This window comes from Lytechinus variegatus, chromosome 15 (genome assembly GCF_018143015.1).
Source record: "Lytechinus variegatus isolate NC3 chromosome 15, Lvar_3.0, whole genome shotgun sequence".
NCBI classification, from domain to species: Eukaryota; Metazoa; Echinodermata; class Echinoidea; order Temnopleuroida; family Toxopneustidae; genus Lytechinus; species Lytechinus variegatus.
In genome coordinates, this window is record NC_054754.1 from 30,540,830 (window position 1) to 30,555,294 (window position 14,465).

General features: G+C 34.7%; 1 protein-coding gene across 2 annotated transcripts in view; it reads right to left on the reverse strand.

Annotated features, from left to right (window-relative positions):
- LOC121428670 overlaps positions 1 to 14,465 on the reverse strand; it is a 27,647-nt gene extending 13,182 nt beyond the window's left edge. The window contains exon 1 of one of the 2 annotated variants that reach the window (XM_041625460.1): positions 14,296 to 14,465. The gene's annotated coding sequence lies outside the window, so the exon portion shown is untranslated. Of the gene's footprint in view, positions 1 to 1,605; positions 1,706 to 14,295 lie in introns of those variants that run through there. The other variant, XM_041625461.1, reaches the window with a different exon arrangement.

Genomic DNA, 14,465 nt, shown 5'->3' on the forward strand with positions numbered 1-14,465 from the left:
AATGTAATCAGTATCAATGAACATGATAGGCCTTATAATATCGAGAATATCAATAATCACTCAGTATGAAAACAATTACAAGAATATGATAATGCACCCCCCCCAAAAAAAAAATAGTAATAAATACAGGTAAGATGTTGTTTGAAGGTTTGCATGGTGGCATGTACAATTGCTGATGTGGTTTACGGTACACCATGTGGAGTGTTATAGAAACAGTGGATAGAAGAAGAGAAGAAGTGGATAGGTGAGAAAGTGGAGATTTGAGAGTAGAGTATTCTTTCTTGAAAATAGTCCTGAAAAGGACTGTAAACCAGAAGGAATGTTGAGTGAGAACAGTTTGAGTAGTAGAGCTGAAGACGGACAGTCAACCTGTCCGAAACGTCGAGTCTCTCTACTACTCATCATCTGTACTCGCCGACTCAAGCCAGCATCTCCTCCTCATCAGCTCTACTACTCAAGCTGTTCTCACTCAACATTCCTTCTGGTTTACAGTCCTTTTCAGGACTATTTTCAAGAAAGAATACTCTACTCTCAAATCTCCACTTTCTCACCTATCCACTTCTTCTCTTCTTCTATCCACTGTTTCTATAACACTCCACATGGTGTACCGTAAACCACATCAGCAAATACAGGTAAGATGCATCTATAAATGATAAAGTTAAAATTACAAATTTGAATATATCAGAACAATGTACTTAAAAGAATCCACGGAGAAAGACATATGTAATTATAAGGAAATAGAATAGACATTGGCTTCACATTTAATTTAGCACATTTACACAGATGCAACATAGCAAAAACTGAATTGTTATTCACTGATGAAGTGAAATCAATGCAACATTAATTCGTTTTAAGGACAATAGAAGACCTTGCAAGCTGACTATCTAATCTGACGCATCAATAGTTCTGGAGATCAAGCTATAAAGGTTTATAAAAATAAATTCAACACGATTATACACTGAAAGGTTAAACGTTTCCCAATCAATAATTCAGTCAACCTAGTCAATATATTTTCCTCAAGGTGAATGATTTTTTTTTCATAACTCTTGACTATAGATATAAACACATACGTGTGTGTGTTTCAAGGGGTTTCAGGATATAGGGCCCAAAACATCAGCGATATGATTTTTTTCTGACACATAGATTCTCTCATGATTTTAACATTCGATTAATATAATTTATATCGTATAATGTATATATTATGATAATATGCGAGTGCTTAGTCATGTTAGTTGGTCAGACGTTTCGACTCAGTTGACAGATACAACAAATGTGATAGAATACAATTTTTTAAACGAAAATACATCAAATCAGATAATGAAATGCACCGTATTCACGTTTTGATGTTAAATTTTGCATATATCACCATGTCACCGACGAAGATAACAAATTGAATTAAGATAGGTCAATACCAGAAATCCAGTGACGTGTTTCGAATCAATACGCAACTTCATGCTAATGCTTAAGAATTAATAAGAAAGAAAATTCATTCAAATTTTATCCAGTAAATCGAAAGATAAGATGAAATAAATGAATATATACATCTAAGTTAGTAAATAAAGGTATATCGTTGAAATAACGACCTAGTTTTAAAAGAATATTCACCTGAACGGTCTTGAGTAGTCCTTCTCTGGATTTATGAATGATATGTAGAGCGAGACTTATCTTTCTTTTATTTCCTCTGGTAATCCCACGCCCGTCCGTCATCAGTCGCTAAGCAAGTTTACTTAGGGTGCGTTTATTCGACACTTTTTTACCCTAGAATCATGATTAGAATCATGATTCAAATCACGATTCTGCAGAATCACGATTGCGTTTAGTCGAAATTGAATATAATCATGATTAGAATCACAAACATGAAACACGAAAAAAAGGGCGTTTGGAAAGACGTTTCTGTAGAATCACGAACGAAAATGGTCGTATAAACGATATCGTGATTTGAATCATGATTCTATGACGTCATTGTGTCGTGCTTCTTCCGGGTTCGACTCAAAGGCGCGCGCTGTGTTTCGTGCAGGTTAATTTTCGTGTAGCAGTATTGCCAGCATTTAGGAATTATCATCTGTATTGTACCCCCGGGGTTGTACTGTAGCGTCATTTCTATATTTCATTGTTTTCATCAATCATTTCTTCAAGTTCCAAAGGCACAAATTGGACTGACGATGAACTCAGGGCTCTGCTTGTGCTTTGGGCTCAGCCTGAAGCACAAGCATCCCTTACCGGGTTTCACAGAAATAAGACGATCCCTTTCAGCGGCGCTTGCGAGGGAGGGATTTCAACGGAGATGTGGCACCGCCTGTCGAGACAAAATTAACAGAATTCGTGCCCAGTACAGGACCATCATAGACAAGAAAAATCGATCGGAAGGTGGGAGGGAGGATGATGACCCCTTCTGGTTCCCGATCAAAAACAATACGAGGTACAATACACGGAATTCTGGAAGTAAAAGATTTATTTTTCGGAAGCCGAGTAAGCGTTGCACTTGCACAAACGATCGCGCGTTAGCTCCGGCGGCAGCAAAAATCTAGCAGCCGACGTGAAGTTAGAAACACGTGCGAAAATGTTGACCTATACTTCCTGGGTCAAACTGCGCACTGTGATGCGCACTGGATCGGCCCGAATTCAGGGAGAAACAGCTTTAGAAAGATGGTCGTATAAACGCTGATTCTGTCGGATCGTGATTCATGCTGCTGTTTTGAATCATGATTCAAATCATGATTCAAATCATGATTCTGGGTCGAGGTCGCATAAACGCAGCCTTAGTGTCAATAAATTCTACATCTCGTATCCAAACAAGTAATCACCCAACTAAGTCAATAAGAGATAAATATCAGTCCGACATGATCATTTTGATCAATAACCACAAAAAGACGATTGGACAGACACAGAGAGAAAATAAAAACTTGTATACTTTGACAATCTGCTGCAAAGAATTTGGCGGTAAGGTGTGTATGCCACGTGCAACTGGAAATAATAATATCAATTAATGTTTCTATATCGACTTTTCCGCGAGATACACATATTATCTGCTGTTTGAACAATATGGGTGGTTTGAAAACCCAATCTAAATATTGATGAAAAAACACTTAGAAACTAAAAAGAGTATTGAAAATGGCAATTCATTATTATTATTATATTCATTATCGAGCCATTCAACTAACTTCTTTATTCTTTATCTTATTCTATAACGATTAGTGCCATTCTTAAGAAAATCTACTCATATCTAAGGAGATACCTTTCCAGAAGAGCACTTAATGCATTTATTTAAACAAAATATCTCCATCCTGCATTGAATAAGTATTTGTAATTGGTACATTCTAACAATGATTTGGTTAACTTTGACCATTTTGTTTTCTCAGTCTAATACAATTCATTCAACAACACACTGATTATTTGATCCAAACATTTTGAAGAGTATAGGGAATCTTTTGGTATGTACCAAAACAATTTGGATTGAATGACCAATATACTACCCCATGGTACTGTTAATCATTAACGCTATTCCCACATCCATCAAATACACATTCACATCGGCTGAACCAACTCCAGATTGACCGATGATATGTCATTGGTTATAACATACACTGTAAAAACTCGGGTGTTGATTTAACACCAGCCCGGAATCTATATATGTCCACACCAGAGAAGTGTTAAACAACACCAGTTTCGTTTTGGTCTAACACCAGATAGGTGTTTATACAACACCAATCAGTATCAAAACAGCATCGGTTTGATTCCAAACTGGTGTTGTTTCAATACTTCTCTGGTGTGGAAATATAGATTCCAGGCTGGTGTTAAATCAACACCGAAGTTTTTGCCGTGTAATAGCTTTGCTCGGTCTAGAGTCGAGTTGGTTGATGTGACTGGGGCAATGATGGATGGTATATTTCAAGGGATGGGCAGAGTTTATGGAGATACGGATCTTGGTAACCCTCTGAAGTATTGACAAAATATTTGAATTATATGACAATCTCGGCCAATTTCAAGGAGGTGCAGCTATGCTTAGAACGATATTAAAATTGTTTATTTAGTTAATAAGGTCAGTCGTAGAGGCGAATAGTCGAATATGATCATGTATGATGAAAGGGGATAAGGTATTGGAAGTACGGCAGGTTTTATTATAGGCCCAAGCATAGAATATCAGTTCTGGGGAGAAGGGAGGGGGCTGGGTGGGGGCTATTTTGTGGGGATTTTTTTAGGACGAAAGAGTTCGTACATGATCATACAAAAGACATTAAAATAAGCAGGATTTCACTGAAGCATTTTCAACATTTTGACATTTAATGAAAAAAATAACATACGAGACAAGCTGAATAGATGACTACATTCGTGACTAGAATTGGTAAACGTGTCTCGCATTGATAGAGTTGAAAGGTGGCAATGTATTGTTTGGAATTAGTACATATTACATTGAAAAAAACACAAGCTTTGGTGGATGTATTGTCGGATTGGGAATGTAAAATGTTTGAATATCTTGCCTAAAGATGTTTTTATGGAGACTAGAATCTGCGAGTGGGAGGGGATGGAGCCGAGGGGGGGGGGGACTGGAACACCAGGGGCACGTTGCATAAAACTTTTTACCTGAGAAAACTCAGGTTGTTTTTACCGGAGTTTTTGCCCTGTGTTAAAGTCAATGGCAGAAATAAGACTAACCTAGTTTTCAGTTTTTACCAGAGTTTTCTTAAGTAAAAAGTTTTATGCAACAGGCCTCTGTGGCGTAATGAGCCAACATTTTGAAGGGCAACATTATTTTGGCGTATATGGTGCAAAATTTATAAAAACTTGCGAGCGAGCAAAAAATCGACATTAATTTTCGTATTACAAAATCCAATTTTGTGATAGATTTTAACATTATAATGGTATCATATTTCCCCTTCTCTCTTTCCTGCTCTCATTTTTCTTGGTCATGTAATGTTTTGGGGGGACAAGCGCCACCAAGCTCCTCCATCTGCTGTACGCCACTGTGGAACACGGTTTAGCATCATTGACACGGGTAGTGTCGAACCAATGACCTACTCACTCGGGACGGGACCAACAGTCTTTCCACGAGGCTTTTAACATACACCTGTAATATTATGTAGCTCGCCTGTACGAATACACCTTCCCATTGCCTTTCCTCGATTGTAAGAAGAACCGTTGAATTATCATCAGCCTCGATCGATAGATTCACCATCTGTTCATATATTCATAATTATTATGAATATATTCACCATACCATGCCCATAGCGACTGCATCATCTAACATCAGAGTGCAAGTCATTTTACATAGAAATGTATACCTATATTCTACGCTCATCATACTCATGAGCCGTCAAGGATGGGAAAACATTGATTGTAATAATGATAAAAAAACCGTCATAAAAAGCCATGAGCACCGTAATGGGTAGCCTACTAGCTCAGCCAGGGTAATATAGGAAAGCCTTGAGCACCTCACAAGGTGGATATGTAGGCTATACAAAATAACCCTGCATTATGATTATTATCATCCTGCCTGCACTGTTATCTTTACACCTGCTAGTAAACAACAAACCTGTGCCAAATTCATATTTTCAAATTATAATTATAATTTTAAAAAATAGGATAAACCTTTTTCGCCTGCATGTCATGGAAATAAAACCTAAAGAAGAAAAACAAATTATGAACCCCATCCCATGATTTTGAGAAATCACAGATTCGCGCCTGGTGGAATATTGCTATTTGAATCTGTCAAATGCTTTAAGTAGTAATGACGAGTTTCTTGGCTCGTGCCGTAAGGGTCCTTTAGCTTGTGTTCTTCAAATCATAATAAAGCCCTTTTTAATAAAGAGAATTTGACATTAAATATGAAAGTTCTAAGAAGTAAAATTAGTTGTTATTTTTAAGTTCGGCATAATGTTAGGAATAATAAATTATAACTATGTTTTGCGGCAAGGTCGGAATGAAGTCCAAATCGGCTTCAGGTCGCAGTCGATAACGTTCATGACTTCATCATGGTCATTACGATTTGGAATCGAAATGCTTGTAATCCTACAGGAAGGCTCGAACTAGACTGAATTTCGATTTCAGTAGTCCTAGGCTCCTAGCTCTATTCGGAACTCTGATCGCTAAGATTTTATTTGTTGAAATGTTCATATCAAATATTATTACAATTTCTTTGAAATTCGGATACCAATAAATCGCATACTAGTAGTGTGCGCTTGGCTTAACATAAATTTACCTTGCGTTCATTCCATGTACTAGAACTAATTTTTAATGCAGCTTGCCTTAAGACGATCGAAAAAGAGAATTTAGACTGGTATATTGAATATCGGCTCGTCTTGGCTAGTTTGTAAGCTAATAACATTATCATCCAAGAGTCTTGGCAGCTCTAACGATACAACACGACATCCCCCTTTCCTGTCATTGTGAAAACATAATTCAATTTACATCATGGAGCGTCAACACTTTTCTTCAATCAATCTTACAAGCCCTTATTCAGTACCGATGTTTGTGCTTAAAATTCAAGATACAGAAGTAAGGTGAAGTGAAACATGAAATTCATAGAAAGATGGACGTAACAAGCAAGCATCACCCGAAAAAAATTGCATAAATCAAACGGCTTAGAACTTAATTTACTTAGACTGTTACATGACCCTCTGATTACCATCTATTAAAGGGATGGTCCAGGCTGGAGATATTTATGTCTTTATAAATGGAGCAAAATTTACAGAGCAAACTGCTAAAAATTTGATCAAAATCTGATAACAAATGACGAAGTTATTGAATTTTAAAAACTTGCATTAATCCGGAGAAACAATTCTACAAATGTCTTCATGAATATTCATTAGGTGGGCTGATGATGTCATATCCCCACTTGTTCTTTTGTATTTTGTTATATGAAATTAGGTTTATTGAAATTTTTCTACCAAGAACTAAAATAATTGGTTTGACAACTGATATAAGTGCATCAGTTATTTATTGCCGCAACTTATTTCATCATAATGGAGACACACTATTTACACATGTATGACAAAAATTAAACAATCAATGATTTCATGACATAACATAAGAAAAGCGAAAGTATGGATATGACATCATCGGCCCATCTAATGAATATTCATGACGATGTGCACATAACTGTTTTCACAAAATATTTATAAATGTAAAATTCAATAACTTGGTCTTTTGTTATCCGATTTTCAAATTTTCAGCATTTTGCTCTGTGAATTTACTTTAATTATTTAGATATAAATATTTTTCAGCCATGGCCACCCCTTTAAATAAAGTTGCTCCTCCAATGCAGATGATATAGCGTAAAAGGTCAACTAGACGCCTATCAAAATGTCACAGGATTGAATGATTATGCCAAAATAACAATAAAATCACAGTGTTGACGGATGCAAAATAACATAATAATTGTTGTAATGAAGTACAAAATGTGCTCATTCAAACAAGACATGGTCAATTCTTCTTAGTAATGTCAATAAAACATTGTGATAAAGCATTTTGTTGAAACATTTCCAATGTAAATGTCTTTTCTTCCAGTAAACTAAATGGGTTTTACATATTTTTGTTGTCGTGCAAATAAGAATTATTTTGTCACTGCTATTCACAGACAAATCGCCTTCCAAGTTTCTTATATCACAGGTTTAAAGGCTTGCTTTGCATTATTATTATTTTCATGCAGTCGAATATAAGCCTAAATTTGAATCGGGGGGGGGGGGGGATAGAGCTTCTCTGATATATATTTCAATTCTGTTTTTATCATTATCATTACCAGCCCAACCCACTACAATAATCATTGTGAATCTCAATTGTGAATCTCAATTGTTTTCCGCACCCATTTACCTTAAATATTTGCAAAAAAATTATTACCATATTTGACTTGACTATAGTTGCAATTCAGGGTTAATAAAAAACCCTCCACAATAATCCTGTCATGTTAATATTACAAATTGGGCAAAGTTTTGATTGATTACATTTTTAAACTAAAGGACGTGTATTATAATTTTCGAATTGAATTTGGTCTTAATTTTTATACGTTGATTGCTATTCTATAAAGCTGGCAATATCCTCCTCAGCTGAATTTAATGTTGTGTTTTAACGAACAAAGCAATGGAATGAAATTTAATTCAATAATAGTTGTCATTGGAAATATTCATTAGTTAAATAGCTTCAAATGAGACGCTTATCAGATATACAGTAAACAAACAAAACAGTAAAAGAGAAGTTTAGATAACCCATTAATCAACCACTATTTCAACTCAGTGATGAAGAAAATGGAAATGCTATGAAATAGAAGTATATATAAAAAAAGAAGTTTGGGTCATGCATGTAGAGCGAGATTCCCCCGTGCACTTGATGGAGTAAAAACAAAATGACGTCACCTGCTTTATGTCGTCTTGCCCCGATGAGTATATTCTTGCACAAAAAATGAATGAAAACTCAAACCAAACATTTAGACATGAACTTCTATCCGCTGATTCAATCAAGTCTTAAGGTTAAAACATGGACCCTACTTAATCAAGAGAGACGGCTTATTATTTGTTTTTATTTATTTACGAACCTTATCAATATTCTAGCAGTCGTTTACAAAAGACCATTTTGATAACTGCAATGCAGGAGGGAGCGGCGAGGCCCACAGCGAGGTTGATGTGAATAGATGATGGCTTTTTAATTACTTTTCATAATCTATATCCATTAACAAAAGGACTGAAATTAAATCAGATAATTGAAAGGAAATTAACCGAAGGTTAACAACGAATGCATGTAGCCTTACGCATTGTAGCTGAGGCGGGGCTTATCTATAATTTTTCTTCAAAATAATTTTATTTGTATTGCAAGTTTTCGCGAAATTTCGATCTAAATGTGACCTAGGTCCTTCAGTTTCATTTGTTCGCTGTTTCCATTTCTTATTTTATTAAATCCACGCACCCAATAATCAGCTCAGTTATCAACGGACGGGATTCTTTGATTAATTTCTTAGACTGAGTGAAAAAAATAATATTTTAAACTGTAATTTTGAGCAACTGTCCCTATAACAAAATCGAAATCTAAACCTAGATGACTCATATAGTGATAGTGGAAATACTTTATGTTCATCCATATTATATTTTTAATGAGTTATCATTTTGCGCTAAATCTGCAAAGACTGAATCTACCCGAAGTAATGGGAAATAGAAAACAAGAAGCTTAGGAAACACGTCCCATCATAAGTGAAACCTTTCAAGGCTTGGGGGATAGCGTATATATGATAAAACATTTCTAAAAAAAAAAAACTTTTAAAAACCTGATCACACCACAAACATGCTGGGGTCATTAATTTATATTGAGTGCACAATCTTTAAGCCACTATAATCACTATCTTTCGACCCCACCCACCCTAAAAAAATATGTTAATGTTCATCTAGAAGTATTACTATTGGTGTGCCGATTTTGCACATCATTCGAGCATACTATCACAAAAATACTATGATTGTTGTTACAAGAGTTAAAGTTCAACAATATTTTAAACACCTTTTTAAACTCGTCACCAAAAAAATAAAAATAAAGAAGATAAAATTTGCTAGGTTTTATAAGTTTTGTTAAATTTTGCAAATTCCTTTTCAGTTATAAAGTGTACATTTTTTTAAAAATAAATCATTATGTACTCTGAAAGCTACACTTAATATCAAATTTAAAACTTTGCTCTTTACATGCGTCATAATATTTATGCGATTTATGCAGAAGTAATATACCATTCACAACTGCATTCTTTAAATCAAACCTAAAGAATACCGAATATGTCAATAATTTCCTTTTCCATTAGTTAAAAAGATTCATTTTAGCCTTGTATTTAGAAAATCATGACATATGAAAACATATAAAAACGATGAATATTTTTTATAAGATTAAAAGTGTAATTGGCTCCCGCTTGCCTACAGTTTATGACATGTCAGTTTTTATTCATCGCTTCTTCTACAGATACTCGTTTTGCATCCTAAAGATGTTGGCATGTATACTGATAGGAATAGAGAATTTATATAGGTTCGGTTCGTTGGTATTTATCTTACACTCAATCTGCCCAGACAAACTAGGAATCGACAATATTTTAATGACTTTTACTAATTAGCCTGAACCAATGGATGCTCCGAAGTAAAAAGACACGAAATGAAATCAATAATTCAATACATCTCTCAGTTGCCATGGAACAGGGACTTTATATTGATACATGCAGCGACAGCTGCGAAATAATAAGCACATTTGAATCTTTTAGGTGTACCCGCAAACTATGATCTTATCGCAATTTTTAATTCTATGTCTTTGGGTCTATGAAAGAAACGAATGGATGTGCTTTCATATTTTGAATAAAAATGATTTATTTCTCTTGACATTCGAATCAAAGGTTTAAGCATGAATTTCCTTCAATATTATGGAATAGTTTATTTATTTTTTGTAAAGATTCAGATGAAATTTTGAGAGGATCAACTTGTCGGCTTATCCCTAAGCATAATACTTCTAGGAACTGAACATGGACATGATAAAAAAGAATGCTCTCATTATCTCATATTTATTTCTAAAATGTAAAGTAAAATAATTGTGGGTATTTTCTATTCGGGAGATAACGCGTAATTTGCTTTCACATTGCCAATATTACCTAGAATTTTCTGATCAGGGTAAATTTCCCCAACAGAAAATACCTGGAACTGACAAACTTCAAAGCGGTCTGAAACCACCTTATGCTGCCCCTAAAGGGATACTAATTGAATCCATAATAATTTCTGTACGTCTATACAATTCCTCCATTCATTGAATTCCGGGAACAACAATTTTCAACACAAATTATACATTAACGATATAAAGGCTCCCCTCACAGACAATAATACTGCACAATAGAATGCTTCAAGGCGGGTAACAAAAGCGATTCAAATTCATTCACATTGATCAATAACAGATTATAGATTATTCGTGATTTTCATCATGACTTGTTAAAAAGGTGATAAATTTAAAGGTCTAATGATGTTTTCTTATCACATTTATTTATACCAAAGCTAGTATTCTACAACAGAAATAGGGCGAGAATATAGCTCACTCCCTCATATTTAGACGGATCGATTCGGGAGTGGTAGTAATATATTTTGGTAAATGGCAAGATGACCTAATAATGTGACATAGTTTTTCTCTCAGATAAATAAGACATGTAAGATAGAAAGGTAGGGCTATACGATTCAGATCTCTGAATCAATTTATTAACTTCCATAAAATACCGCAGTCATGAAATCGTGTATAGACAGGTTGTTGGCATTAACCGAAGGTTTGTTTTATTTCCGAAATCATATAGACACAATGTAACATACAAAAAAACTTACAAACAGCAATGATAATAACATGATATGGTTGGATAGACCATTTCAAAATGTCAAGATAAGGATTATGGTTTATTTAGTTATGGAGGTTAGGTTTCATGTTCGGCTTAAAGTGTAGATTTTACATCGGAGCAACTGTCGCCGGGGCAAATGTCGAGATCCGATGATTATTCTGTGTTTCTTGGAAGTTACTGAATTGATTCAAATCGTATAGCCCTATTTTTTCATTTCATTCATCTGAGGGGGGAAACTATGCCAAATTATTGTATGTCTTTCCATTTGTCAAAATGGTTCCATGACATTTGCGTTTATTGTTTCGATTGAAAATCTGCACGTTAAGTTAACCCATGAAAACTACTACTTTTAAAACTAAATAAATTTTTAGCATTATCTTTATATTATTCTGAACCAAAAACTTTATTACAACTGTAACTCTAAACATATATGCCCTCTGAGATATGAAGACCGAAATAAATGTCGCAGGAGCAATTGTCGTGTCATACACAGTTTGTTATATTGGAAAGAACACATCATCATCAAACAGTGTCACACATACTGTGTTCACACGGTAAAATACAATGTGAAAATCACATACTGTGAAATTTGAGTATGTAACCGTGTGAACCATATTTCCTCAAAAAGTCAACTACGTGAACACGCTGTGTACACTCACAATATCAAGGTGTCAACAAAATGAAATTATATTTGCACTCTTAAATTTCAGAATTTTTACTGTGTAAATGACATTTTCACATAGTCCATTATGATACACGATTTTTTTTAATCTGAAATTTGGCAAATCAGAGTGAATCACGGACTTTCAGAGAGCCGGTTCGTAAAATCACTTACCATAGTGAAAACACTGGACAAACCACTTCATTACACTATGTTCTATCTAGAAGGAATATTGTCAACAATCTATCCAATCAGGGATTAGAAAGCAATAGACCTAATCGCCGAATGGATAACATCTTTTTCATGATGGTAAAACCAAGAAGTGATTTTCTCCTCGATATAGGTATTAATTAGGAATATTCCAAATTGTATTTGAATACGCTTCAATTTTGCACATGAGAAAGCACATCTCGAAGCGTCTTGATATCAGTTTTATTTTTCTGAAAAAAGAGTAAAGTAAAAACCACATCTTGTTTTTACACTCTTCTGATTATTTGCGGCTAACGAAGTAGCATATTAGCAATATATGCATTATGATCGGATTGTGATGAATTATGCATATTTTATGGCCTGCTAAATGCACCTTCTTATAGCTGTTGAATATTTTAGTTTTCGTATCATCCCTACATTAAATCAGACCTATCCTGACGGATCTGCAGACTGGGACAAGTCCTTCATTAATATGGTTTTTTTAATTCTTAAAATATTTTTTTGTTAAAAAGGAGAGAGGTGACTGACGATAGAATCTCAATACTTAAAAAAAAATAGATAGATAGGGCTCTGGTCTTTATCAGATTTGACTAAGTATTCGTCCTCTAGTTAAATTTGACAAGTTGAAGAAACTGTTGCCAAAATATAAGAGATGAAAAAAAACATGAAAGTCTGAAATTGACTCGATTCTGGTAAAAAAATTGTCTTATTCTAATCAAATCATCTAAAACCAACCACAGTTAGGCTAGTTTCATCCTAAAATGAAATAATCTCATCAAGTTGTAACTAAAACGCGAATACTGTGAACTTTTACAAAGACCTACACCATACTTTGAACATTTTGAATCTAATTTTGCATTGTATTTGATGCTATGTTCCCTGAAAGATTCTTGTACGCCTTTTGGAATTAAATCTTATTTTGAGACAGATTTTAACATGATATTTAAAAACAAATAAAACGTCACTTCCTTTCTTTTTTCGTCTTCTCCCGGTCTTTTTTCTTATTTATGGATACGGGGCGGAGGGGGGGGGGGGGGGTGGGACGATGCCCCAGCGCCCCAAACTATATGCCAGCATTACAGAAGTATGGAGATTGATTAATAATGAATAATAATACGATGTTTATACAGCCCCTTTAATTTTCAAATCTCTATCCCAAGGCGTTTTCAGTGTTTTTGTTGTTCAGCACGCCATATCATGAACTTCAATACTGGATGCGAGCCACTATTCAATCAACACAGATGTCACGAAACCCTGGCAGGGCCTCTATTGTGATTAGTGAACTAAAGCCTTGATGGAAAGTACAAACAACTCATTAATGTTGTATACTGCACACTATGATCCTATCTCCGGTACACGCAATATTCATTAAAAAATGGCGATGGAAGCGTAGAGTCCTTTATTCTGCTAAAAAAAAAATAAGTAAGAAGATGCGAACATTTTGTTGTCAGGCTCAGACACCTGCTACGCTCTCTCCCATTTGTATATACATGACGATTAATTACATCCACAATCTTATCTTCATAGACACCTTTCTACTTCAAATTCGATCGACGCTATACCATATAATATTTTACTAATGTTTTACCCATTCAATATAATTTTGTGAGAACAAAGAAATTGCTTTATTACTTTGTTATCCCAGCTTGAAAAACGTGTTTCAATAAAGAAACTGTGGAACTACAATAGAACAGGCAAGCAAGCAAACATAAATTATTTCTAAGATTTACCATAATTTTAGTCCAAATCAGAAGGATGCAACAATCAAATTTTAAAACATCTTGAGCAATAAACAATCATACAAAAATATTCAAATAATACGAAATATATCATTTAAATTTGATCTTTGTATCATTAATTACTACTGTTCTTAACTTCCATTTAAATAAATTCTTCCCCTTTCTTACATCAATATGCACATCACTTAGGCCTACATCACCATGATCAGATACAACCTCAGATCCTCCAAGGTAAATATAAGATGTATAAACACTGCTCGGAATGTGAAATCCGATATGCGTAACAAGAATGCTTTCATCTACAATCAAGCAATATCTAGATTTAATTCTGAAATGAACATTAAAATGACAGAAAAAAAGAATATTACCGCCTTTGACCGAATCCTCTCTTAGCCTTCTGAAAGCGACCATGTACAGCCACACGAGTGGTATCAGCTTTATAACCAGCCGTATATATAGTCAAGTAATTGAAGTGCATGCAGCGAGAATACGAATTTCACATCCACCGACGATAGCAGCTACATAGCGTGGTAACAAC